Consider the following 27313-nt stretch of genomic DNA (forward strand, 5'->3'; position numbering starts at 1 on the left):
TGGTCCTTCTCAATCACTCGGGTCCTATATTTATAACCCGTAAAACACTGTCAAAACCTCATCTTTAAAAAAAACTGTAGTCCGAGGGAGCCAATCTCTTTGTACAGCTTCTACCGAGTTTTGTGGCGCAGATGAAAGAAAACGGGGAAGGTGACTAAGGTGAATAGAAAAAGCCTAGCAAAATAAGTAGGACATATAGTAATATTTTGACACATAGCAAGAAAGCAATAGATTGTATTTGCGAAGTTTCAGCAAAATTCGACTATATCTTCATGTTTTTGGAATACTTTACATAATCAAGAGCCCTATGCTTTTATATAAGCAAGTTATCCGCGAGTTATACCTAAAAAGGAAACCATTCAACCCACAAGAGCCTAAACATTTTTTTATACACACACACTTTGTCCTTGAGTTGAAAGTATTTTAAGCCGTTCAGGAATTTATAATATGCAACCAAAAAAATCACAATTTTTAAAGGAATGCTGAGAAAATGCACACAATTGATTCAATCTTTTTACAGCTCTGCCGTTGAGTTAAAATTATTATTGACACTCTTTAACATTATCAATTCCATATAAAATCTTTCATTTCAATTTACGCATATTTATTTAATAGCATTTACAATGTACGCTCAAGGGCCCATTACTGATACTTAGGATAGACTTGACTTGGCTTGAGAACTGTCACTTACAGTTCTGTTAAATGAACATTGCACGTTACTGGGGGTCAATTCCGTAACTGTGAAAAACTGAAAAATGTACACTCATTGAAAACTCATTTGCACACACAATTTACACTTTAAATTTTCATGCGATTCTGTAAATTATTGTGTACATTGTTTTGCTGAATGAGCGCTGAATGTAAAAGTCTTATGTCAGTGGGAAAATATTCATCAAACGCCATGAAAACAAAAAAGTCATTCTGCAACAGTGCGTATGAGTTTTGAATGTCAGAATAGTGTACACTGGCTGCCAAGAAAACTCACAGAGTTTTTATCAGTGAGTTTTTTTGTTCACAGTTTTGCTTTACAGAATCAGAATTTTAAAGTTTACACAATTTCTTGTGTACATTTGAAAATTCACAGTTAGCGAATAGGGCCCCTGATTACTAAAAACTTAGCAACACTTAACTTGACTTAGAAGTCTGTTGAATTTTGATTTTCTATGTAAGTTCTAAGTGACGTTTACATTTTGAGATGCCATTTGTTTGTTTCCATTTCATTTTGACATTTTGTCATACAAATTGACATTTATTTAAAAATAAATTTCAACGCTGATTATGATGCCAGGTTGTATGCGCCAAGTGGAGTATAATCGTGGCCAAGTGGCCAAGTTTACGCCAAGTCAAGTCAAGTCTATGCTAAGTATCAGCAATGGGGGCTTCACTTGGTGTAAGTTTTTTTTAAACATTGAAGTTGGCTATGGCGCTTATTGCATTTTTTCAATTATGCATATTTACATGCACATTTGAATATAATGGTAAGTAGCTTCATCCACCATAAAGTTTTAATTGTTTAACATGCATATATTGCAATTTTTCTTTTTTTTATTGGCTTTGTTCACTAGTTGTCGAATTGGCGTGAAAACACGAAACTTAGCGATCTTCACTTCACAATTGCTGTAGCTATTAATGTTCACTTCGCCGGAGGTAACTTGCTTTGCAATTTGTACTCAGTGCGCATAACTCAGCATTTCCGCATTTTATTAAGTAAATCCATTTGTTTTTTAAAGGGATTTTTTTCTTTTTCAATAGAATATATATAGATTTTACACTTCAACACCTCCAACATCAATCAAACTGTGCAACAAGGTAGGAAATGCGAACGACTAACTCATAGTGTACACTTAAATCTCAGATGTAATACATGAAATAAACAACATAAGCAGTCATCAATTTTAAAGTAATATTTAAACTGTATTGAACCAAACGCTTGACAATTTCAATTAAAGACTTAGAAGTAAGCAAAAGATAAAATGTTGTAAATGGGATAAAATGTACTCATGAAGGAGCTAGTAAATAATAATTTATGACATTGACAATAAAGCAAATTAATAGTAGATAAAATATATACAGAATAGAATTTATACAGAATTTCATTACATACATATAAAAATAATGATCACAACGCAATTTTGCAAACAAGTTTCAAGTAACTGGTACTTCAAATTTGAAACAGAGGGTTGAACAGTATATCACGGTTTAACGTTCTTTGCTTCATTTCGAATTACAAATTTAATGTAGTTAAAAGGTATTTTGTAATACCAAGAAACGAGTCGCAGACGTCTAAATTTTTACAGTGTTTATTAAAATCACGACATAAACAGTTAAGTGGTTCGTGCATTTCATAATTCGACCTGCATGTAGCTACAAAAATTGATTGGAAATGTCTAGATGGCCTAATAGGAACGTTAAACTTAATTTCGCTAAGCAAAATATCATGTAACTTCTGGTGCCGATGTTGCAACGTTAGCTTCCGACCTATCTATGGATTTCTAAACACAAGGTACACCATTTGTGATAGGTGGTGGTGTGTTGGCACATACTATTATCGGAATTGATTATTGCTCACAAACAGGAAAAGTAAAATTTGTGATATTGGATCCTCATTACACGGGTGGCGATTATTTAAGAGCGATACAGGCAAAAGGTTGGTGTCGTTGGAAGGGTGGAGACTTTTGGGATAAAAAGAGCTATTATAATCGATGCATGCCTCAGAGGCCAATAATGTTTTAAGAGCGCTGAATTGGATGTTGTCTTTGTCTGCGAAATTTTTTTAAAGTAGCTTAAATCGACTTACGTAAAAAATACTTAAGATTTATTCCACATTTAAGGGGGCTTATCACTAATATATGAATTTTAGACAAGTAATAAAATATGAAGAACTTTTCATAAGGCGACTTAACTACTTTAGAAAACTTTGCAGTTATGTACAAATGTATACATATGTTAAGTACAATTCAATCCCTTCTTTTCGAAGTTATGTTTGGAAAATACCCTTGACCCAACTAGCAAGAGCAGCTAGAGGTACACCTGTTGATCGTTCTAAGATTTTTAAAATCCTCAACTATGTGAACTTTCATTATATTTAAGTTCGTATGTAACTTTTAACGTATAAGGAAGGAATACCTACACAACTCGTCTGCAAAAACTAATGGTCGATTCAAACAAAACTTCGCTCTCCTAATTTCCTCTCCTTTTTCCGTTTTCGATTGAGATACCTATAACAGCAAAACTTCAAAATCAATCTGTTTGCTTAATGAGACGCTACGTTTAAAATGTGCGAAAAATGCATTTTTTTTCAAGAGAACTTTTGGAATGGCGAATTGGTAGCATGAAATACTGTTTTCATATTATTAAATAAATAAAAAAAAAAAAATAAATGTAAGGCGCGATAACCTCCGAAGAGATCTAAGGCCGAGCTTCTCTTCCAATTTGCGTCGTGCTCCTCTTGAAGGCAGATGAGTTTTCACTGAGAGCTTTTCATGGCAGAAATACAATCGGAGCGCTTGCCAGACACTACCGAGGGGCGACCCCGCTTAGAAAAATTTTCTTGTAATTGAAAAATCTTATTTCTAAAATTTTGATGTTGCTTTGCCCGGGAGTTGAACCCAGGGCATACGGTGTGATAGGCGGAGCACGCTACCATCACACCACGGTGGCCGCCATATTATTTATTCATATTATTATTCACTTTTTAATTCCACATTACTTGCTACATGGTTAAAGGGAAAAATCGTAAAAAACTGGGATTATCCCAATTTTTTGTAGTTTTAATATAACTACATGGTACTAAATATTCGAATCTATTGAAACAAGGGGCTTGAATTGATACGAAATACTTCAATTGAATATATTTATGAATACATTTTTACTATGAAAGATTCTCCGTCTCAAAGTTAGTTCAATACTACAATGTTTAGTTTTATATGTACATTGTCGGTAATACATTTTTGTTGTGAGGTGTTAATAATTTATAATGAATTTGAAATTAGAAAACTGTATGCTTTGTCAAAAATTGCTGTTTATTTTACGATTTTATGTTTTTGTAACTTTATTAAAAATAGCTAGTACGAAGAGCATTTGTAATATTAAGCACACATGTAGGTACTTTTATTAAAAATTATACATATACATACAAACTGCTTTAATGAGCCACAGATTTTTATTTAATCGCGGTTTCAGTTAATTTCATGTTCCGATGAGAATACTGCTCAAGATAGCTAACAATTTGATCTGCCGTGATACCACCACGCAAAGCTTGACGTACGGATCCAACTACTAAGTTGGGGAAACGATAGAGCAGATTATTTCAGTTTTCATTTCTTTGCCGCCATCACCTTGCGCTGCTTTTCCATTGCCTCCAGTTTCATATCTTCAAAATCTTCTTGTATGCCAATTTTCTTGCTAATATATTCCTCACGGTGAACCTGAGCAAAATTTGACTCCATTGCCGCATTGTCTTCATCATTTAAGTCGCGATACCTATTTAAATTAAGGAAGAGAAAACAGATTTTATGAATATAATTATTAAAAATTTGCTGCAGCTCTGGAAGGCCATAAAACGGACTTCGTTTTTTCAGACAGTCAAGAAATCGAGATAAGACAATTTTTAAATACATGAAACAAATCGAATGTTAGCGAACAGAAATCGAATCTGGACGTAAGTTTTTGAACAACAAAGGCACTAATGGATTTTATAGGGATTTATGCCAGAGTGGCAATCCCGGTCCGAATATAAATCCAGATAGTATTATTGGAGCCAACAGCCGTGTTTGTGATTGCATATTGTTTTTATACCGTCATCTATGAAGTCGTTCATTTCCGAATCATATTCAGAGTCATCATCCTCGATGCGCAGTCCTGTTGCGAGACAAATAAAATATCTACTGCTTTTATTTAAAAAAAAGTGTACTTACTTTTATTTGGTGGTGGATTTTTAATATCTTTACTACACTGCATATCCAGAGGTGCAAACTGTCGGGGCTTTTGCATATCTTGTGGAAGTTGACGTGTTTTTTGAACATCAGTTGATGGAAATTGTCGTGGTTTAACCCATGTTGTATAACGAGGTGGAAATTCCCGACTTGCACCATTATATGAATTTTTATTCGACAAAATTAGATTTTTACTGCCACCATTACTGCTATTAATATTACTACTTCCGGTTAATGACGACGCCTTTGATGTATTAGTTCCTGATGATGGCATTAACTTGCAACGGAATTGATTTGCTTTGCACTCGATGGCTTTTGAGACGATTGTGATGCTGAAGTTGAAGTTGAGGGAGGCGCAGTCAAGGTTGGCGTCTTGATGCTAGTAGTAGAAGTAATTGCACTTTTAATGGAAGCTCCAGCAGGTTTGGTGCTAGATGATGGTATTGTTGTAGATGAGCTTGATTTAATTTTGGTATTCGTCCATTTGGTTCCATTCGTGTTGTAGGCACACTACCCCCCTTTGGGCCGTTCTCGCGCGGTTCCTTTGATTTGCTCGCGCCAGTAATACGTTCTTTTTTTTGTTCGCGTTCGTGACGTTAACGTGCTTCATTTGCGCGGTGACGCTCTTCTAATTCCATTTTTTTCCTCTAGCGTCAGCAACCGCTCGGGCTCCGGAGGACGTGATGCTCCTTGTACGCTGCGCTCAATTTCGCGTGTCAATGCTGCCTTAGCAAGGTCGTTCGTGCCTGAGAGGTCTTTAAGAGATTGTGGCTGAATTTGTGCAAATCCTTTATCCTCGACATCTTTTACCTACAACAAAGACAATGGTTTATTAAATTTTATTTATTCAAAGGTATTCATATAATTTTTACCTTTTCAATATATTTTGCATAGAAAGCATTGGCTTCTAATGAAACATATCCATAATCATCCTGACCAGTCATGATACCCGCAGTATTATCCCCATCAACTGCATCTTCTAATACAGACTTGTTAGCAGATTTTGTGACTTTAAACATCTTTATCTTATTTTTGGATTTCTCGCCTCGCATTGATAGCAAATTTGCTAATTTTTCTGGCTTCTCCCTTTCACGCACCCATTCCTCTTGTTCACGTTTTTGAAGAAATTTTTGTATATTTTCCGATAACTTTTTCTCTTTTCATTCTTTTTTTGGTGGAGCAAACTTTGTGCTGTAATATTTACTCTGAAAGTAGAATCGAAGAAAAGTTACATTAACATGAATATATGCCAACACATAGGCGCTTGAGATCACCAGGATCTTGCGGAAAGGAGGTGGGATTGGAAATTTCTTCGACGGTTTTGGAGGGTGTTATTGATGTTGATTGTCCTTTGCCGCTAAAGTGGATGATCCGGTCTGTTCGTGACCGATTTGATGGCACGTATGTGTGACGAATAATCTTCCTTCCGTCGACGAATAAGAGAAGTGAATATGGCAGAAAAATGTGCCGGTTAGCTTCGCTTCTGAAATTGACATCCTGTCCTCTGCGTAAATAATGAAAATAAAGGAAAAAAAAAGATTAATAGTAAAAATTTAACTTTATTTTATTTTATTGCTTTTCCGCACCACCTTTGTGTAGAGTTGCAAAACTATCAATGTGATTATTGATTTATTTTAGTTAATTTTACAGCTCTACCCGTGAGGTAGCAATATAGGCGTGTTACCGATTTTTTTCGGGTGTTCGGTTCCCCAGGAGGCCTATTTTCACCCATATACATACAAACTTAAAAAAATATTATGAGTACTAAACAATACTACTCAAAAATAAAATATTGCACGTTAAAACTTCAGGCACATATTTGAAAATACTATATACATATACAATATACAAAATATCAAAAATAATACATTGCTCGTTCACAATTCAGGCTAATTGATAAAAATATTTACATACATATTTACAAATTTGCCCGCAGTTATAGTCCAGGAGAAAAAGCTTAGGTCGCAAGTTGACATGGTGGAGAGAAAGTGCCTCTATTTAAATGTACAAGCTGCTTGAAAAGTACGATATGCACATATTTTAAAATACAATAATTTACTTATATAAAGAAAAAACATGTATGCCCTTAGAAAGGATAAGAAATGCGAAAGTCAAGAACAAGGAATGAGCGTACAACCTATGTGAAAGTCTCTTTTAAAGACACCCAAATCGACAGAATACTTCTAATTGGACGTGTTTGAACTATGCAGATAGACACCCGGACTAAAACATAACTATTTATAAGTTAAATGCCTAAATGGTATATATTTAATTTTAATGTGGGCCGATTTTTTATTAAAACTATTTAGTAGAAAATACGTCCGAATTCTTATAAAAATACATTTTACAGTGTCGGGGTTGCAATTGCTGCAACAATAGTATGGCTCTACCTCTGCCATTTTTCAAATAAAATTTGAGAAAACCCAACCCTATGGCATATTGCGTCAAACTTCCGAGAACTTTTTTTTCTAATTTGGACATAAAAACGACAAATTCGGACGGAGGACACACGAGGTTACAATTAGCAAATTGCTTCTCCTGAGTGAACAAGAATTCTTTTTCTGTTATATCAGATCCAAATCTTGGAAGAGGCACTAAACATTTATGAAGTTTGGAATATTTGAAATACATATATCCACAAAAATAAACAAATGCACTACGATGTAAAAAATTGGACATCTTTAAAATTAACTGGTTTTGGCCTAGGTAGGCCTTGAAATTCCTGCCAAGAAGTGTCCCTTACTAAAGCGTCATTACAAGCTGATATATTGGTGTTATTGGAAAAATCTTCCCACTTATCCTCAGGCAAGAGTTCGCAGTTCCCTCTATCGACGCATTTAATATAAGATGTGCTCCAGGCTTGCCTAGAGAGATACGAAAAACGCTGCGGAGTTATTTTCGAATCAAATGACCCTCCTCTACGTATATGGCCAAAAAAATTCTCAATTTTATCTTGGCAAAGTCTACGTGTATATAAAAAAGTGAATCCCTTATGTGACAAGAATTGCCACAAACGGCGTAAACTACTGATATTGAGGAGCCAACCTTTGATGAACCTATCTATGTTGGTGATATCAGTGTCGCCCTCGTAGACTCTAATAGACTTTAAAACCCGTTCTGCCTCTTTAAGAAAATTTAATTGGTCCGTAGTACCTTGAAATGGTTGTTTTAAATTGCCTAAATCTCCAAAGTAGATACTATTAAATATGTTGAACAGTTTGTCGAAGAAAAGGACGAACTCGGCAGTGTTAAAAAATGATGGAGATTTAGAACTATTCAATTGCCCGGAGCTGTAGATTGCGAACATTGCACTTGCCACAGAATTACTAAAAACTTGTGTAGCTAAATGTACACTCATTTTATCGCTATTTTTTGGTCTTATGTGTTTGGAGGTAAGTTTGTTGGTGCAGGAAATGTCATAGAAAGAGCCTTGTTCATAGAGATGCACAATATCCTTCCAGTCTACGGGGCGGTCTTGGAAATATACGAAATTTTTCGCATTTTCCAAACAATTTCTAGTACTTTTTATAAGGTGTGGAGAATCAAAGAAGTACATAATTTCCTGACCGTTAACCTCTAAGAAGGGACTTTCAATAGAAACTCCTACCAGATTTGCAAAACCTACAAAATTTGCCCCTTGATCGGTTACCATGGCAGGGGTGAAGTCCAATACTCTGGAGCTGACCTATTATTTCGAAAATATATTTTCTTAAAACATCTCGTGGGCATGATTTGTTCACAAAAAAATAAGCTAAAGGATGAGTCCAAGACTCTCCACCGATGCCTTGGACAAGAACAGCGAGAACGCTTGAAGCTACTCTAGAGGTGCGATTTTCGTCGCCATAATCCTCCAGCCCTATAATTAAGTCTCTATTTCTTTCGTATTGGACAAACACTTTTAAGGACATTTCATCACAACAGATGGAAACATACCTTTGTGCATCTGTGAAGCCACGACTTCTTAGCTCCAAAGCTTTTATACTGCTGTAGTTGCAGCCAGGGTTAGTTGGCCAACTTTGAACAAAGTGTTCAAGTGTTGTTTTGGATGGCCACGTTAATAAGGGCTTCAAATACCTATAGGCTATAGGGGCAATAAACTTAACTGCAAGAGCTAGCGTTTTCAGATCCCTATCAAATCGATGCTCTTGTGCATTGCGCTGGGTATTTTTTAGGCAATTCCTCACACATAGTGCTACATGTGGAGGTAACATGCTGCATAGCTCTTTGACTTGACTGCCCTGCCTTGCTTCAGTCAAATCTGGAATGACCTGATCTGATCTGGAGACCTTCTCTTCTAAAACTAATACTTTTTTCCTTAGCTACCCCAGCTCCTCATCTTTTTCACTCAACACTTCCTGGTATTTTCTTTTCCTTGGAGTTCCATCAGTGAGGTAATTATCTGTTTGAGTTTGTCTACTATTAGCCCATGTTGCAATGAGAGAACTATCTAAAGAAGAGTTTAACTCTTGTGCACTGATTATGTTGGACATCAAGAATGCTTTTAACACTGCGAACTGGATGCAGATAATGGCAGCGCTGCAAAGCTTCGGCACTCCAGCTTACTTACGCAGAATTATAGGTAGCTATCTTAAAGACAGAGTACTTCTTTTTGACACGGATCAAGGAGCTAAAGAGTACAAAATCACAGGAGGCGTCCCACAGGGATCTGTTCTCGGTCCAACGCTTTGGAATGTAATGTATGACGGGGTGCTAAAGATTGATCTACCAGAAAACACGCAAATTGTGGGATATGCTGATGATATTGCAGTGGTAGTAGTGGCCAAGAAACTGGACCTGCTGCAAGCATTATGTAATGACGCCGTAGCAAGAATAAAGGAATGGCTGACCAATACAGGACTGGAGTTGGCTAGCCAAAAGACGGAAGTGGTATTAGTAAGCTCCAAACGGTCGGCGAACGAGTTAGTCTTAACTGTCGGGGATCATCAAATCACCTCAAAGGATTCCTTAAAATACTTAGGAGTGCACATTGACTCTAAGTTAACTTTCAAAGAGCACTTCAGAGCGGTGGGGGAGAAAATTACCAAAGTTAATGGATCACTTATGCGAATAATGCCTAACATTGGTGGTCCGCGCGAAGCTATACGTCAGCTATTGTCCACAGTAACCAGCTCAATAATACTATACGCAGCACCAGTGTGGAATGGATCTAAACAGACCCATCAAAAATATATATTAGCAGCGTACCGACTTGCTTCTTTAAGAATAGCAAGTGCTTATCGGACGGTGTCCGACGACGCGATCCTGGTTCTAACCCGGAAAATCCCAGTGGACTTACTGGCAAGCGAAATGGCCGATCTGTATAACACTAATATCGAGCGACCATCTGAAGAAGACAAGAAAAGAGCAAGGACACAAACAATAGCTAAGTGGCAAGAACGGTGGGAGGCCTCGAGTAAAGGGCGTTGGACTTTCACACTAGTTTGGAACGTAGCTCAATGGAATGAGCGGAAGCACGGCGAACTGAACTACCATCTCACGCAAATAATGAGTGGACATGGCGGTTTCAAAGAGTATTTATGGAAGCGTAGGATAGAGGAAGATCCTCATTGCCCAATGTGTACCACAGAGTTAGAAAACGCAGAACACGTCATGTTCTACTGCCCCCGTTTCCACGAAGAAAGACTCAACTTGCATGGAGTCTTTGGGGAGGAACCTACCACGAGAAATTTAGTTTCACATATGTGCAGCAGGAAAGAATGCTGGACTGCAGTGAGCAAAATGGCATTTATAGTAATGACACGCCTGATGGATGCTGAGAGGGAGCGCAGAGAAATGCGCATGCGAAGAAGTGGTGATTAAATGGACACTCAGAGCAAATAGCGGGAACCTGGACGCAGGGACAACAGTAGGCTCTTAAAAAATGAGAAATATGGAACGCCACCCTGAAGTAATGCGAAAGTGGTGCCGGGGTGGGCGACGGTTCCAGAACGGGGCTGTTTTTTAGTCTACGGACACACGGTTGCTGCGACGGCAGCAATTATGGTGCATTAGGCATTTTTCAGCCTCCCCGCAAAAAAAAAAAAAAAAAAAAAAAAAACAGAAGAGTTTAACTCAACAGGGGGTTGATTGGTCTCCTCCTCCCTTTCTGCCTCAATGGGCGAAATGCCTATCGGTTGAAAATATTCTACACCTAAAACTATCATACTCTCAGCTGTACTCTCTAAATCCTTTTTCCCTTCAACTACCACTTTAGGCTCTACAATTTTTAAATTATTATCAGGTAAAGCTGATTTAATAAGAAGACGCCCCTTTCTCATTCCTGGAGAAAAGTGCCTTTGGCAAGCAAAAATGCATTTGGGGGTCGGGCCAGAAACCCCCAACAGCCGCAGCCATTCACTCCGCCTAGTTAAAGCAAAACAAAATAATAGGTAAACAAACAAAAAATACAAAGCATAAAAGTGATTTTAAAAATTAGTTGGGAGCAACAAAAGAAATAATTGAACGTAGCAAGAAGCAAGGTTATTAAAATAATATAAAATATGCAAACAAAAAAGCGGAATTATTTTATATTAAGTGTGGGTAACCTTTCACTATTAAAAATAAAAATAAATGTTCAATTCAAACAAAAAAGCGGAATTATTTTATATTAAGTATCACTATTAAAAATAAAAATAAATGTTCAATTCAAACAAAAAAGCGGAATTATTTTATATAAATTATGGGCAACATTTCACCATTAATCTATAGCTTAATTAGTGGGAACTCACGTTGGGTATATAATGTTAGGTCTCGCCCGAAGTTAGACATCCTTACTTGTTCGACGAAAATGCTTAGCTGGAACTGGTTTTTCGCTCCGGTTCTGGGCCAATGAAATAGCACCAATAATGAACTAGATATCAGCTGTAAAATTTTACACTACATCGTAACTATCGAAAAAGTGCGAATAAAGAACAAGCTCTAAAGTGGAAATTTGGATATAGTTAGGAACTATTGAAAAGGTAATGCAGCGGGGACAATTTCCACCGCCTAGGACATCGTCATGTTAAATTCGCCAGTTGAAATCACGAAAAAAAAAAAAATAGATAGATGGCAAACTATTAGTGGCTCAGAATGTTGTAGAAATGAACCAGTTTTGAACTAGAGATTCTCCTTATACCTATATGACACTACTTTATTTTCTCTGTATTTTTCTCTTATATTTTTTGTCGCCTTCCCTCCTAATACGATTTCACGACCGGTGTGTGTAAACTATATTCCCAAAAACGAACGAAATTCGAGGAAATTACAATCTAGTTAAAAAAAAAACGATCCAGTTTGCATTCCGTTCTTTTGATATTCGGTTGTTTTTTTTTATATTTTTACATTTCGAAAAAGTTTCGTCAGTATCTCAAGCTTAATATAATAAGATTAATAATAAAATTGAGCTTTGTTTTATTACTATTTACTTATTATTATTTATTATTATTTACTATTATGTATTTTCTGGAAAGCCGAAGGTGGAGAAATGGTTGGGGAAATCTTCGGTCACGAGCAGCATTTGCATTATATTGTCTTTTCACAGTAATTTTCTGATCATATTCGTGAACATATTTCAATCGTTTTGGTTGAGATTTTTGAATCTCATTCAAAATAGGATACTACATAATAATCTTATTTCATCAGGGGAAGAAAGCATGCGAAAGTGAGCTATTCGAACCACAGCTAACTCGCAAACAAACTTGACCGATATACACCTGCGACTACAACATCCAACATCAGCATTTTCGTCTGCATCTTTAAATACGGATAATATACGGGATGTTGAAGCCGTATCCAGGTATGACAAGATAGTTTCACTTACCTGGGGTTCAAATTAGCTCACAACCTATGAATTCTCCAATCATTATGTATTTTCTGGGAAGCTGAAGGGGAAAAATGGTTGGGGAAATCTTTGTCCACGAGCAGCATTACATTATTTTTGTCTTGAAGAATATCTTTTGCATAAATAATAAAATTGTTATATATTTTGTCTTAGCTTCATGATTGAAAAAATATGTGTATGTGAAAAAAATAAAATTTTTAATGAAAAGTAAAATTTTAACAAGTTTAAAATTCATTATTCAGTCAACAAATATATTCATAAAAGATTCAGAAAGCTGAATGAAAAATGATTATAAATTTTTGATCACCTAAAGTAAACACATTTGATTCAAATATGATTCCAAAATGTGATTGAAAAACTATTTAATTTTTGACCATCAAAGGTAAGCATATTTGATTATTCTTTTTGTTGGTTTTAATGAAATATTAAAATTTAGTCATTAAAGGACTTCAAAACTGTACCAAAAAATGATCGAAAAATGCTTTTAAGTTTTTCATCATCAAAAGTATTCATATTTGATTATTTCTTTTGTTCAATTGTATGATAACTCATTATTTAGTCAGAAAGAGTAATCAAATTATATTGATATGTAGGGAAATTCAAAATTGAATCACCTAAATACTGAGTGGGTATTTATTTCATTGCATGATTCAAGGGGTTATCAAAAGGAGGTGGCAAACTCAAAATGAAACCAACACATTGGAAATATTTTCTATCAACATACAAAAACTGCTAAGTTTTATGTTTCCATTCCATACCATTCGCACCAACACCAACACGCAGATTTTGAAAATATCAACTAACATATTTTGTTTTTGTACTGATGAGCCAACCATATAGTTGAACCATGCAACAAATATAGTCAGAAAAGATTCAGGAAGCTGAATTAAAAATGATTATAAATTTTTGATCAGCTAAAGTAAACACATTTGATTCAAATATGATTCCAAAATGTGATTGAAAAACTATATTCACTTTTTGATCATCAAAGGTAAGTATATTTGGTCATTCTTTTTGTTGGTTTTTATGAAATATTAAAATTTAATCATCAAATGACTTCAAAAATTATTCCAAAAAGTGATCGAAAAATGCTTTTCAGTTTTTGATCATCAAAAGTATTCATATTTGATTATTTCTTTTGTTCAATTGTATGATAACTCCTTATTTAGTCAGAAAGAGTAATCAAATTGTATTTATATGTTGGGAAATTCAAAATTTAATCATTTAAACGCTGAGTGGGTGAGTCAAAATAAAGTAGTGTCGTACAGGTATTATGGTATGGTATGGTATGGAATTTAATTGACAATTTATAAAATATATTTGGTAAAAAGGTAAAAGTCTAGTTGAGGGGTCGACTGTTAATACGCGTCGAATCAAAAAGCAGAGAGGTGTCAGAACACATGTCTTGACCGCGACAACAATAATCCGCAGGCGGAAAATAAAAATTTTAACTCGTTCAAAAGATATTAAAAAAAACCCGAAAAATGACCCGAGAGTCCTTCCGAAACCGGGGGTGGGATCCATAGTCCACCATAGATCCTTTCTGCGTTGGAGGCCTGCGACCGTGATTATAAAAAATTACCCTGACCGGTCCACCAATGGGGTGGGATCAATATTAAATGCGTGCAAAATCTTTGTACACAAAATTTTTTTCAGTGCACAACAACATTACAACAACCACATGAAAATTGCCAACTTCAACTGCAAATATCTCCGGACAGAGATAAAATTTTTCTTTTTCACCTTCGGATTATTGCTGTCGAGGTCAATACGCGTCTTCTGACAACTCTCTCGCGCGCGTATTAGCAGTCAACCCCTCAACTAGACTTTTACCGGTAAAAATTTGTATAATAAATATAACAAATTTAAACATTAATAGTCTACTCACATTTCTGCCTCCAATGGAAAGGCATGTAGTGGAACTCCTAATCCACATCCAACGATGCACATCCTATTAACCATTTTAGTCTGGAATAAGAAAAATAAATAAATAAACTTCAAAATCCAGACCATTTCATCATATAAAGTTATTTCACAAATTTACAATACATATCGCCGACCTCTTGCCAAAAAAATTGTCCTTTTTTATTTTGAGTTCTGACACCTTTGCTTTTTGATTCGAGGTCCGGGCCAGAACCCGTCTTCTGACAACACTCCCGACATTTTTGGACGAGTTTTAGCAGTAAAGCATTAACCATGTTGGCGACGATATTTGTCTTTAAAACTTACGGTAGTAGTCTATTTGAGGGGTCGACTGCTAATACGCGTCCAGAAATATCGAGAGGTGTCAAACGACGCGTCTTGACATCAGTATTAATAATCCGAAGGCGGAAAATAAAAATTTTAACTCGTTCAAAAGATATTAACGAAAAACCGAAAAATTACCCGCGGTTCCCTCCGAAACCGGGGGTGGTATCCACAGTATTTTTGCTCAGATTGCCTTTCTGCGTTGGCAGGATTCGGCCGCGCTTATAAAAAATTACCCTGGGTGGGTCCAACACCAGTTTGGAGACCAAAACTAAATCGGCGCAAAACACTTATGTTCACAATTTTTTTTGTGGGTACAACAACATTACAGCAACCACATGAGAATCACCAACTTCAACTGCAAATATCTCCGGACAGAGATAAAATATTTCTTTTTCGCCTTCGGATTATTGTTGTAGAGGACAATACGCGTCTTTTGACACCTCTCTCGATAGCGCATTAGCAATCGACCCCTCAACTAGACTTTTACCAAAACTTACCAAATTGTTGCACTATTATACCCGATAATGTTGATATCTGAAATGAAATATTATTAGAATTACACACATAAATGTACATTTTAAAAATTGACAATAAATACATAATATAACACTTCATACGAATACCTACCCAATAAGTTTGCTTTCTAGCCTCTAAAGATCTGGAAGAGAAAAGAAATAAAAGAATATATTAGTATTGAATTGTATTGAAATCCAAGTAATTGTAGGTAAAATTATATTAAATATCACTTTTACACAATGTACCAATGTACAAACGTTGAAATAAATGTTTGAAATTTCGTGTATGTATGTGTGCATATTCACATAAGAGGGTTGCTTGAAAAAGGTTGTACGCTAAAAATTTAGAAACTTTGTAAACTCAAAGATTTGTATTCCGTCTAAAAAGTTTTGACAAAATAACTTTTTTAATTCTAAATATCGGCATATCTGAGACAAAAAGTAATATTTGTAGAAATGTAGAGCGGTTTGATGTATTTTATGTTAATTTTTATATATATGTCAAGAAGCTTTTCATGAAATTATCTTTTATGTGTCTGTGTTATGCCAATTTCACACATAGGCTTAATGAAGTAACTAATGAATTTTTCTACATTAAAGGCCTAATTGAACTCAAGCTTTCATACAAAATAAAAATTCTCAATAATGTTATTATTGCTTTATTGAATGCCTAATCGAGTGAAAAATCCAGTTGGTTTTGCTAAGAGCTTCGAATTTTATTGTCAATGTAACAAATGACAATCAAAAAAATTATTTTCAATAATTTACAAAAAAATAGAAAAACACGAAAAAATTCAAAATTTAATTTTCGCTGCATTTGCTGCAAAATATAATATGGCTTTTTCGAAATTAGTCACATATTTGGTTAGGAGCAACATCTATGGGTAGTTCCGCATGCATTTTATTTTGATTGTATTTATAGTCAAAAAGGAAACGGCTGCTTTCAATTTTAACCATTTTTTGTAAAAACGAATTATTTTTTTGGGGCTGTTGACAGATGTTCGCTTAATGAAACAAAAGGCCAGAACAGAATTGTGATTCGATTAAGGTTCTGTGGGAAAACGGTATTAGGCGAATGAAATGGAGCGAAATCATAATACTGTTTTCACACAGAACCTTAATGATCTCATTTCACCTTCTAATGAAATCGTAAATTATTTGCTTTCACACAGAAGTAACTGCTCGATTAGTATGAAGGATGAAATGTCAAGCGAATAAAATGACAATGCTATATGACAGACAATCATGGCGGAACGATACAAGGTGGCAGCATGGTGACATACCTACATACATAAATAAGAATTCCATGTACTTTGTTTTTGTAAATTCGATGAATTTGTCGATGTCAAAATCGTACTGCGCCGGAAGTTGATGTATCAAATCAAATAAAAAAAGGTTATAATCAGCTGTTCGATGCGGCCACCTTGTATCGTTCCGCCATGCAGACAATGACATTTACATTGACAAATGACATTTTTAAGCACTGAACACACCAAAAACTAAGAAATTGAACGCCCCCAGACAGAGTTGCATTGTGCTTTTGACTTCATTAGGCATTCGATTAGCTACTAATGAAATAATTATAGATTCGAATTTTGTAGGGAAGATTGAGCTCAATAAGCGTCTTAATGTAGAAAACTGCCTTTATTATTCAATAAGCCGTCTGTGTGAAAACAGTATAAAACTTTGAAATTCTTGGTTGTTGTGGCGAAATAATGCGCTAAACTAGATTCATTTACTGAACATATAACTGAAAGTGATGTGAAATTATTATTTAACAAATAATTTTTTTTTACCACCACGGAAAAGTAAAAAAAAAACCCTCAGGAACAAGAGTGAATAATTCCATGTGAAATTTTTCCGCCACGAAATAAAGTGAAAAAATTGTGCACCACAGCAACACTTTTGCGCCTACATAAACCCTGTTTCAGTGTTTTGCGTTTTTGCACAAAACACTTTTTTACCGTTTTCAACCAAACCAACGACGACAACCCAGAATTTCCCGTTATGTTTTTCCTAAGTCCACCAATCGTCTCGACTTTTTCAATCATTCGGCGCATTCGGTAATGGTATCCATTTTGAATTCGCTGTCATTTTCGGTCTGCCGAATCCAGAGAGTGCCTGTCAGAATGCTTGACAGATAAGTCAACACACTTGTACTTGTACACTGTGGCGTGCACTTTACTTTTTGACTCTTCAAAATGGCTAACCACACTAGTGATGGAACGATATTTCACTATTGGTGATTGCATCGCCGCTATTGACAAATCGCTAATAGCTATTGCTATTGCAATCCAAATATATCAGCGATTGGCGATTTTCCTCAATTCGATTCTTTTGAATGGCAATCACCTCTGGCAGAATATCGCCAATAGCGATTGGCGATTTTCTTTCAGCATGGAATTGTAATACTAATAGTGATAGCGGCGATGCAATCATCGATAGTGAAATATCGTCCATCACTACTCATCTGTGTGCTTTACTTTCCGACTGAGTAAAAAAGTTTATTGGATACAAAAAGGAATAATTTTCTAGAAAATTGGAAAAAATAGTTATTATCGAAAAATCGGAATAGTTGTCTTAAAGCGGAGTCATTGGTGCCGTTTGTCATATCGCTGTAGTCGTAACCCTAACGTAATCAGCTGTTTATCGTTACGGCGGAAAACCAAAAACCAATTGGTTGGCTACAATACGGTTACGACCTTAAAGCGGAGTCTTTGGTGCCATTTGTCGTATCGCTGTAGTCGTATCCCTAACGTAATCAGCTGTTTATCGTTACGACGGTAAACCAAAACCCAATTGGTTGGCTATGATACGGTTACGACATTAGCGGCACCAATAATCGATTGCATTGATTCCCATAAGGTTGGTCGAATCAGCTGTTATAAGGTTACCGATAAAGCACCAATGTCTGCAGCTTTAGCGGCACCATTAATCGATTACATTGATTCCCATAAGCTTGGTCGAATCAGCTGTTGTAAGGTTACCGATACGGTTACCGACAACGCACCAATGTTTGCAGCTTTAAGAACTGCACAACGAAAAAAATTTCTCGTCAACAGATAGTGGTAAATAAGGGCTATTTTTTTTTTATTAAGTTACTTCATTGCGCGTATATAATAATACCGGATGAAGGTCGAATAAAATTTGAATTATTTGGACAGCTCGAAAGCTACAACGCCAACGCCAATTCCTTAATGTCCTTTTATAATTGAAGTTTCAATTTTGTTTAAGGAAAATTCGAGAATTTCCTTCTATATAAATTTGTATTGTTCTCCTTATGTGGCCAACCGCCATCTTTTTTCACTTCGTGTATTGTTCTCCATATGTGGCTAGACGCCATGTTTTTTCATTTTCCCGTTATGTTAAATTTCGAGAATTTTCTTTGTATAAATTTATATTGTTTTCCATATGTGGCTAGACGCCATGTTTTTTCGATTTTTTGATTCCTGTTAGGCATGCAAGAATGCCACCCTAACTCCGGTCAGGGAGGTATCGCATCTCCCAACTCCGCCAAAACGCCCGAAGCCACCTTGAGGCCTATTTTAATTTTCCACTCAACGCAAAAAAGCCCGAAAATTGACGCTGAGCCGAGGATGACACCGTACAACCGCTCGCAAGAAAAGACAAGATCGGAATACCAGGGCTGTTTTTGTGCAGAGAAATTATGGAAACGGCGAACGTAACAAAGCAAACTTGTACAACAACAATTTCGACGACAAAGTGATGTACAATAATTGCAAAAAATGCTTTTGCAATGGGCGTGGAAGCACATCTGGATCCCAAATTGTTAATCATTCGGTGAGGGCTAAACATAGGGAAGTCACCCTACATTCTGAAGGCCCACTTGGAGAAACAGTACTAAAATGTTACTCGTGTGGCGTACGTAATGTATTTGTATTATGATTCATTCCAGCACAGGCTGATTCTGTTGTAGTGTTGTTATGCCGGTAAGCTGAAAATGGAGTAAATATTAAAATGTGTATCTATTTAAACGAATAAATTTAAATTTTAGTGAACCATGTGCAGCGCAAAACTCTTTTAAAGATATGAATTGGGATCAAGAGCAATGGAAGCCACTTATAACTGGGGCCCTATTCAGTAACTATGAGTTCTGAAATGTACATTTTTCTTTCATACAAATTATATGAAGAAAAAGTGTACATTTTAAAACTCACAGTTACTGAATAGGGCCCCTGATCGTTCGTTTTTGCCGTGGTTGGTTAAGGTGCCTACCGAGCAAGAGCAGTTGCGTGCACGACAAATATCAGCAGCACAAATAAACAAATTGGAGGAATTATGGAAGAAAATATTGATGCAAAATTTCAGGATTTAGAGAAGCCAGGTATAGATACTGAACCTTCACAAGTGCTATTGCGTTATGAAGATGGTCATCAATACGAGAAAGTTTTTTGGCCCACTTGTGCGCCTAGAAACAGAATACGATAAAAATTTAAAAGAATCGCAAACACAGGAGGGTATAGAAATAAGATGGGGTGTTGGCTTAAACAAAAAAACAATAGCACAGCTTGCTAAAACTGATTCGGACCTGGGGGCCTACTCTGTATTGCGATGCGAAAGGCAGTGCGATGCGAAAATAAATTGCGATGCGAAAGGTAATTGGAACTCTGTAGCGCTATCGCATCGCTAACAATGTCGCTTTTTTATTTTTCGCTAATTTTTTGCTTGAGTATGCATCACTGACCAAACTCAAAGAAAGAGAACAAAAGAAACAAGGCGATTACAATTTCGGCAAACGATTAATTTTTGTTGAACAAATTAAAAAAAGGATTCTCTAGCATTATGAAACGATTTAAATGAAGAAAGGATTGATTTAAATGAAGAAATCCTCCCAGTTCAGAAATTGAACTGGAAGAAGTGAACGTGATAAATACAGAAAACGTCGAAAATCATAGAATGGGAAATATTGCTAGTTGTATCAGAGAACAAATAAAAAATGACATGATTTCAAATAGAAATGCTTTATAAAAAAGTGTTTTCGATTTAATTGTTATTTATTTATGTATTTTAAGTCCACTAGGATTACAAATTGTAGCTTTTGTGTTTGTTTTGTTTTTTGAGTTGTCCTATATATTTTTAAATGAATATAAAGATATCAATTTATAAAATCATCAATTAATACTTACATATTTGAACAATGCGAATGCCTATTACTTGTAGCAAGAAAAATGCGAAAATTAATGCTGTTTGACATTCGCTTTCGCTTTACAGAGTGCCGGCAATGCGAAAAGGGAGAAAAATTGCGAATGGGCAAAATGTGAATGCGAAAGTCAAAATATACATGCGAATGTCAAGATACAGAGTACCGATTTTGCGATTTCGCGTATTTTTTCTTTCGCATCGCAATACAGAGTAGGCCCCATGAAACTAAGGTAACGTTTTACAAGACCTAATTTTTATCGAAGTTTCTAAAAGGTGGTATCAAAAGCCCAGTCTAGACTTCCGTTTTAAGAATCCGAAAGCGAAAATCAAAAATTGTATTTCGGTCAAAAGTTATTTACAAAAACGAAAACGTAAAACGACCCCGGGAGGGTCCGAAATATGGGGCCCGATCCACAATTTTGTTGCATAGAACACCTTTCTGGGTTGGCGGCCTTCGGCCGCGCTTATAAAAAATTACCCTGGGTGGATCCGATACCGGTTTGGGGATCAAAACTAAATGGGAGCAGAACACCTTTCTGCATTAGGGTGTGTGTGTGTACATCAAATGTGGCAAAAAGCAACAACCACATGGAAATTTGAACCGATTTTTTGCTTATATCTTTTGACAGAAATAAAAATTTAATTTTCGCTTCGGATTCTTAAAACGCAGGTCGAGACACGTCTGTCTTTTGATACGACCTTTGATAAATTTCTATAAAACTTAGGTGGTGCACCGTTAGGGCCGTAGAGAGAAATCCGGGCCCGGGACTAAACAATTTACAGGCCCCCTATAAAAAATCCACTAATACATTTGATTAACTTGTGATCGGTCGCAGCTGTTACGTGGGGCGAAGCACTTCTACAACAACAACAACATTAACTTGAATTAATGACGTCTCATTCATGAATCATTATTGATGGATTACATCAAAAAAAAATTTTACCACATCAACTAAATGATTTTTGGACTAAAGCTGACAATAAAATTAACACAGAATATTTACTATTTATACTATTTTATTGTAACGTAGAAATAAAACTCTTTTTTAACAGCCAAATATTGTTTCAAATAATCTTTTCTAGTTATTTGGTAAAATTTTAATACATTTCTGATAAATTTAATGATGATTATAAATTTTAATTATCCTATATAGAAAGTTCGGATATCAAACAGTGGCTCTACTTGCTTTTTTCGCTGCAAAATTTTTATAATAATATCAAAATTTAAATGTCTTGCCAAACCGGATTCAACACAAAGCGTGGCAAGTCCGGAAACTAGCTCTTGAGATGAACAAGATCTAGGAAAGTTTTGATTCTTGAAAGGACGCTGAAGGAACGTTCTGCACTAGCTACAGTGACAGGTATAGTGCAAAAGATACGTAAAGCTACACAAATGTTGGGGGAAATCGTATAGAGATTTTGAACATATGTAGATGGCATTTCGTAATTCCAGTGGTGACAGACCTTTATCAAAATTAGCTTCTTAAATGTGTTTCAAGTGAATTATTTCGCATTCTAAGCTTTGAGAAATGTCCGACTTGTATTTTTCGACAAATTTTGCTACGCTCGCCCGAACCGTAGTTTCATCCATGTCTTAAAATTGCCACAAAAAGGAAAACGTCTCGTGCTGATAGCTGCAAATCATTCAGTAATGCCAGTGATTACCGAATCAACGATCACCAGGAATGTATTGGTTTTAAAATCAGACTCTGAATCAGCCGTAATCATCTGATTTAAATTATCTTCAGAACATTTTGGGTTTTCTCTTTCGAATACCCGGAAACTTTGGCGAGATGTTCAATTGAATAGCAACTGTTTGGCATTCGTTTAAAATTGTTTCCCATTGGTTCCTGATCAACTTCAAACCAGCTAATAAGGCATCTAGATATCGGACCTCAACATCTATGGTGGCGTCTCTAGCTTGGAGGACCACGTTTCTTTCATTAATGGTAGTCAGTATTTTGTTGATGTACTTGAAAATGCCGGTAATATCGCCGTATGCTTGCGCAGTCAAATTTGGCTTTTGGCTGAAAGACTATGAAGAGAGCTGGGTACATTTTTTTTGAGGATGTCCCATCGTTGTGGAGTGCTGCTGAAAATAGTAAAACATTTTTGTACAACTCCGAAGAAAGTAATTGCAGCCGTACAAAATTCTGCAGCATCAACACCACATACATTGAGGCTGTGGGTTGCACAAGGCGAGTAATCAGCATTCGAGTTTTTGTCGAGAATGTGACGTAGTGCTCCGTTGTAAGCTCCTTTCATATTGGCACCGTTATCGTAACCCTTATGCACGACAATCTTCAATCAAGTATGGCAAATTAGATCAGCGATTTTCTAACAATTCACGAAAGCCAAAAACCGTTCTTGAATTGTAAAATTTGTTGCTTTCAAATTGAAATAGAGTTAGCGCAAAATGAACGTAGTCAACGTGACTAGCATCAGGCATAGCATGAACGATAATAGCAAGATATTTGGCTTTCTTGCCTTGATCTATATAGTTTCCCTCACGTGCTTTGCACAAATTTCTATAAACTCGTTCTGAATGTCTGTGGAAAGATAGTGAACTTGTAAACGTGTATGCTGCTGTTGTGAAATCCTAACTTTCTCGAAATGATCTCTAAGTATCGGATCATATTGGCTTATGAGATCTTAGATGCCCAAAAAATGTCCATCGTTTCGTTCACCAATATATATACCTTCACCTTGAAAGCTAGATCTCTTTTAATCAGAAATTAAATTATGTCCAAAATTTTATATAAAATTTCTTTCCACTTTTGAGTTTCAGTGATTAGCTGTTTATTGATAAGTGTATCAATTGTAGCCTCCTTTTGAATTAGATTTTGTAAAAATCGCCATTGAATATAACATTTAATGTGATCTTGAGTATTTTCGTGTGATGGCAGTTTATCGTATAGCTTCTTCCATACCTGGAATTTCGAATATCAGCACACAAAATTTTTGGTCGATTTAAAGTTTTGGTGCTTAACAGACAATAAAAAGCATTACTACTTGCACTCCACACTAACCAGTCACGCTCCACTTTCTCTCCATTTGGCCAGAGTCTGTTTAACAACGAGGTAGGAAATGCCTCGTCATGACAATCACGTGGAACAATAACAGGGCACTTTTGATGACCTCGACGAATTATTTCGTTGACTTCTTCAGATCGCAAAAACTCATTATTCACGGTACCGATATCGAAGTCGTTTAAATAATCTGGATTTTGATACAGAAAACTTGACGATTTCGGATTCATGTAAACATACATTTTTGTTTGATATTTTTATTGTCTCCTCAGGGCCAGGCAAAAAATTATTATCAATATTCGTTGATTTTAAAATTCGTCTTAAAATTTCCACACGGAACAACTAAAGACTCGCCTGAATTAAAAAAATGTCTTAGTACCTCTAAATCGGGGGCCCCCTGAGAAACACATTTTTGTTTGATGTTTTTATTGTCTCCTCAGGCCCCGGCAAAAAATCATTATCAATATTCGTTGCTTTTGAAATTTGGCTTAAAATTTGCACACGGAACAACTACAGACTGTCCTGATAACCTGTAATAACCAAACTGATTGATGGCTCAAATGAAACTGACTTCTCGCCTCCACTGTTGTCGCCTTTTTAAACTGTCCGACCTCCTTGTTGCATTATTCTAGGCTTTTCAAATTCCAGAACTTACTAGTTAGTTATAAATTTCTCAGCTACAACTACAGATGTATAATTTTTATAGCTTCTCTCATACCCCATGCGCTTGTATGTGTGAGCGACACTTCCACAATGACAATTGCATACATTTAGGAGCATTTCAGATAAGATATCTGCATGTTCTTGTGCGTTGTTTCTCCGCCGCATGCACGCGTATGTGTAGACATAATGATTGAATTATTGATGTGAATTCACGTCACTGCTTAGCATCGGCCTATAGATGGCAGTACCGCTTAGTGCCGCCAAAATTCGTAGCACTGCCCTCCACCAAAGTCTGATCGTCCCGATCAGACAAATCTCTCGATCTAAACGTTGCCAGCCTTTCCAAATGGACCACTTTAATTTTGGTTCGTGGTTTACCGATATATATAATTTTTATAGCTTCTCTCATACCCCATGCGCTTGTATGTGTGAGCGACACTTCCGCAATCACAATTGCATACATTTAGGAGCATTTCAGATAAGATATCTGCATGTGCTTGTGCGTTGTTTCTCCGCCGCATGCACGCGTATGTGTAGACATAATGATTGAATTATTGATGTGAATTCACGTCACTGCTTAGCATCGGCCTATAGATGGCAGTACCCCTTAGTGCCGCCAAAATTCGTAACACTGCCCTCCACCAAAGTCTGATCGTCCCGATCAGACAAATCTCTCGATCTAAACGTTGCCAGCCTTTCCAAATGGACCACTTTCATTTTGGTTCGTGGTTTACCGATGGTTTGTATGCGGTACACTACATCGTTGATCCGTTTTACAAATTTTTATGGGCCTTCCCAATTACACTGCAATTTCGGGGACAAACCTTTTTTACGTTGTGGGTTGTATAACAGCACCAAATCTCCTTCCTGAAAACCTTCCGAATTAATTGCTTTATCGTATCTGGCTTTCATCTTGTCACTCATAATCTTTGTTCGTTGCCTTATCAGATCATGTATTTCTCTTAACTCTTCTTCCAAATCACCAGTGGATTTCTTGACATTTCTCTCCTGGCAGTCTAAGGCCATTGCCAAAAATTACTTTTGCAGGGGTTTGACCCGTTGTCTCATGCACTGCTGATCGGTAAGCCATCAAGAATAATGGTATGCGGGTATCCCACTCTTTATGGTACTTGTCTACTACTTTCCTTAAGTGCTCCTCCAATGTTCTATTGAATCGTTCTACCATACCATCGGATTGAGGATGCAACGCAGTTGTCCGTGTTTTTCGAATGCCCAATGATTTACACATTTCCTGGAACACAGCTGATTCGAAATTCCTGCCTTGGCCAGAATGTAACTCTATTGGTACACCATACCTTGCAACCCAATTGTTTATAAACACTTCTGCTGCTGTTTCCGCTTCTTGATTTTGGATTGGGTATACCTCTGGCCATTTGCTGAAATAATCCATAACTACCAGTACATATTTCTTTCCGCCGTTGCTAGTAGGAAATGGACCGGCGATATCCATAGCGATCCTTTCAAATGGCGCACCTAAGTTATATTGCTTCATCTGGCCATGACTTCGGGTTTTGGGCCCTTTCGCTCTGCTGCAAACCTCGCAGTTCGCAATCCACTCAGTGACCGACTGACGGCAACCAACCCAATAGGATCTCTGTTTAATCTTTTCGAGCGTCTTAGTGATTCCAAGATGACCTCCGCTTGGACCAATATGCTCCTCGCTGAGCACGTCAGGAATCCTCTTCTGGGAACAATTAACAGTTTCTTTTTTCTTTGACCATCCTCACTCTCCCATACCCGATGCAAGCAACCGGATATCAATTCTAAACTGTTCCACTGTGCCCAATATGACTTCGCAATGGGACTCTCTGCTGACATCTCCTCTCTGCTTGGTCTTTCGTTTCGTACGAGCCCTTGTATAACATGTGACAGATCTGTATCTTCTAGCTGACACTTTCTTAGTTGTTCCTTGTCCCATTCATCCGTAAACGTTATAGTCATTAGCCGGACATCTATAATGTCTTCTTTAGCCTCGGCCTTTGAACAGTGCTTGCATTCCAAACTACATGGTCTTCGTGACATTGCATCGGCATTTCCATGGGTACTACCTTTTCGATGCTCAATGGAAAAGTCATAGCTTTGTAGTCGCTCGATCCACCGTGCCAATTGTCCTTCCGGATTACGGAACTGCAGAAGCCATTTGAACGCTGCGTGATCTGTCCTGACACGGAATCGCTGGCCGTAGAGGTATTTGTGAAAATGCACTCTACCAATGCCAACAGCTCTCTCCGCGTAACACAGTAGTTCCTCTCTGGTTTTCCAATCGAACGGCTGTAATATGCAACTACCGTCTCCTGTCCATCGACCAGTTGTGATAAAACGCCTCCTATAGCATATTCACTCGCATCTGTATCTAGAATAAATGTTGCTCCTGGAATCGGATATGCTAACATTGGGGCAGTGCACAAACGCTCCTTCAATGTTTGGAAAGCCACTTCTTGCTCCTTCTTCCATTCAAAAGCTTTGCTTTTTCTTGTAAGCTCATGGAGGCTATGGGCTACGCTGGAAAAATTTGGTACAAATCGGCGGTAATATGTGCACAGCCCAAGGAAACTTCTCAATTCATTGTCTTGGCCAATCCTTTACAGCCTCTATTTTTTCGTTCGCAGTGCAGATGCCCTCTGTCGTTACCTTGTGACCCAAATAATTGACTTCCTTTTTAAACAGCGCATACTTTTTGGGCCTTAACTTCAGACCAGCGCCAGCTATTCTCTGGAAAACTTCCTCCAAGTTCTTAAAATGTTCATCAAAGTTCTTGCCCAATACGATGATGTCGTCCAGGTAAACCAAGCATGTTCTCCAATGTAGTCCTTTCAGTACCTGGTCCATGAGTCTCTCAAAAGTAGCTGGTGCATTACAAAGTCCAAAAGGCATCACTGTAAATTGCCACAGACCATCATCGACACTGAAGGCTGT

At 36.8% G+C, this 27313-nt stretch overlaps 1 protein-coding gene and 1 pseudogene across 6 annotated transcripts in view; one reads left to right on the plus strand and one right to left on the minus strand.

Moving 5' to 3' along the window:
• The window catches only part of LOC137244464 (zinc finger protein hangover-like), a 242577-nt gene that overhangs the window by 34401 nt on the left and 180863 nt on the right, over positions 1–27313 (plus strand). The gene's annotated exons all lie outside the window — the stretch shown is intronic.
• The window catches only part of LOC137246037 (protein SPT2 homolog), a 28216-nt pseudogene continuing 5219 nt past the window's right edge, over positions 4317–27313 (minus strand).

Source organism: Eurosta solidaginis, chromosome 3 (assembly GCF_040869045.1).
Source record: "Eurosta solidaginis isolate ZX-2024a chromosome 3, ASM4086904v1, whole genome shotgun sequence".
Classification (NCBI taxonomy): domain Eukaryota; kingdom Metazoa; phylum Arthropoda; class Insecta; order Diptera; family Tephritidae; genus Eurosta; species Eurosta solidaginis.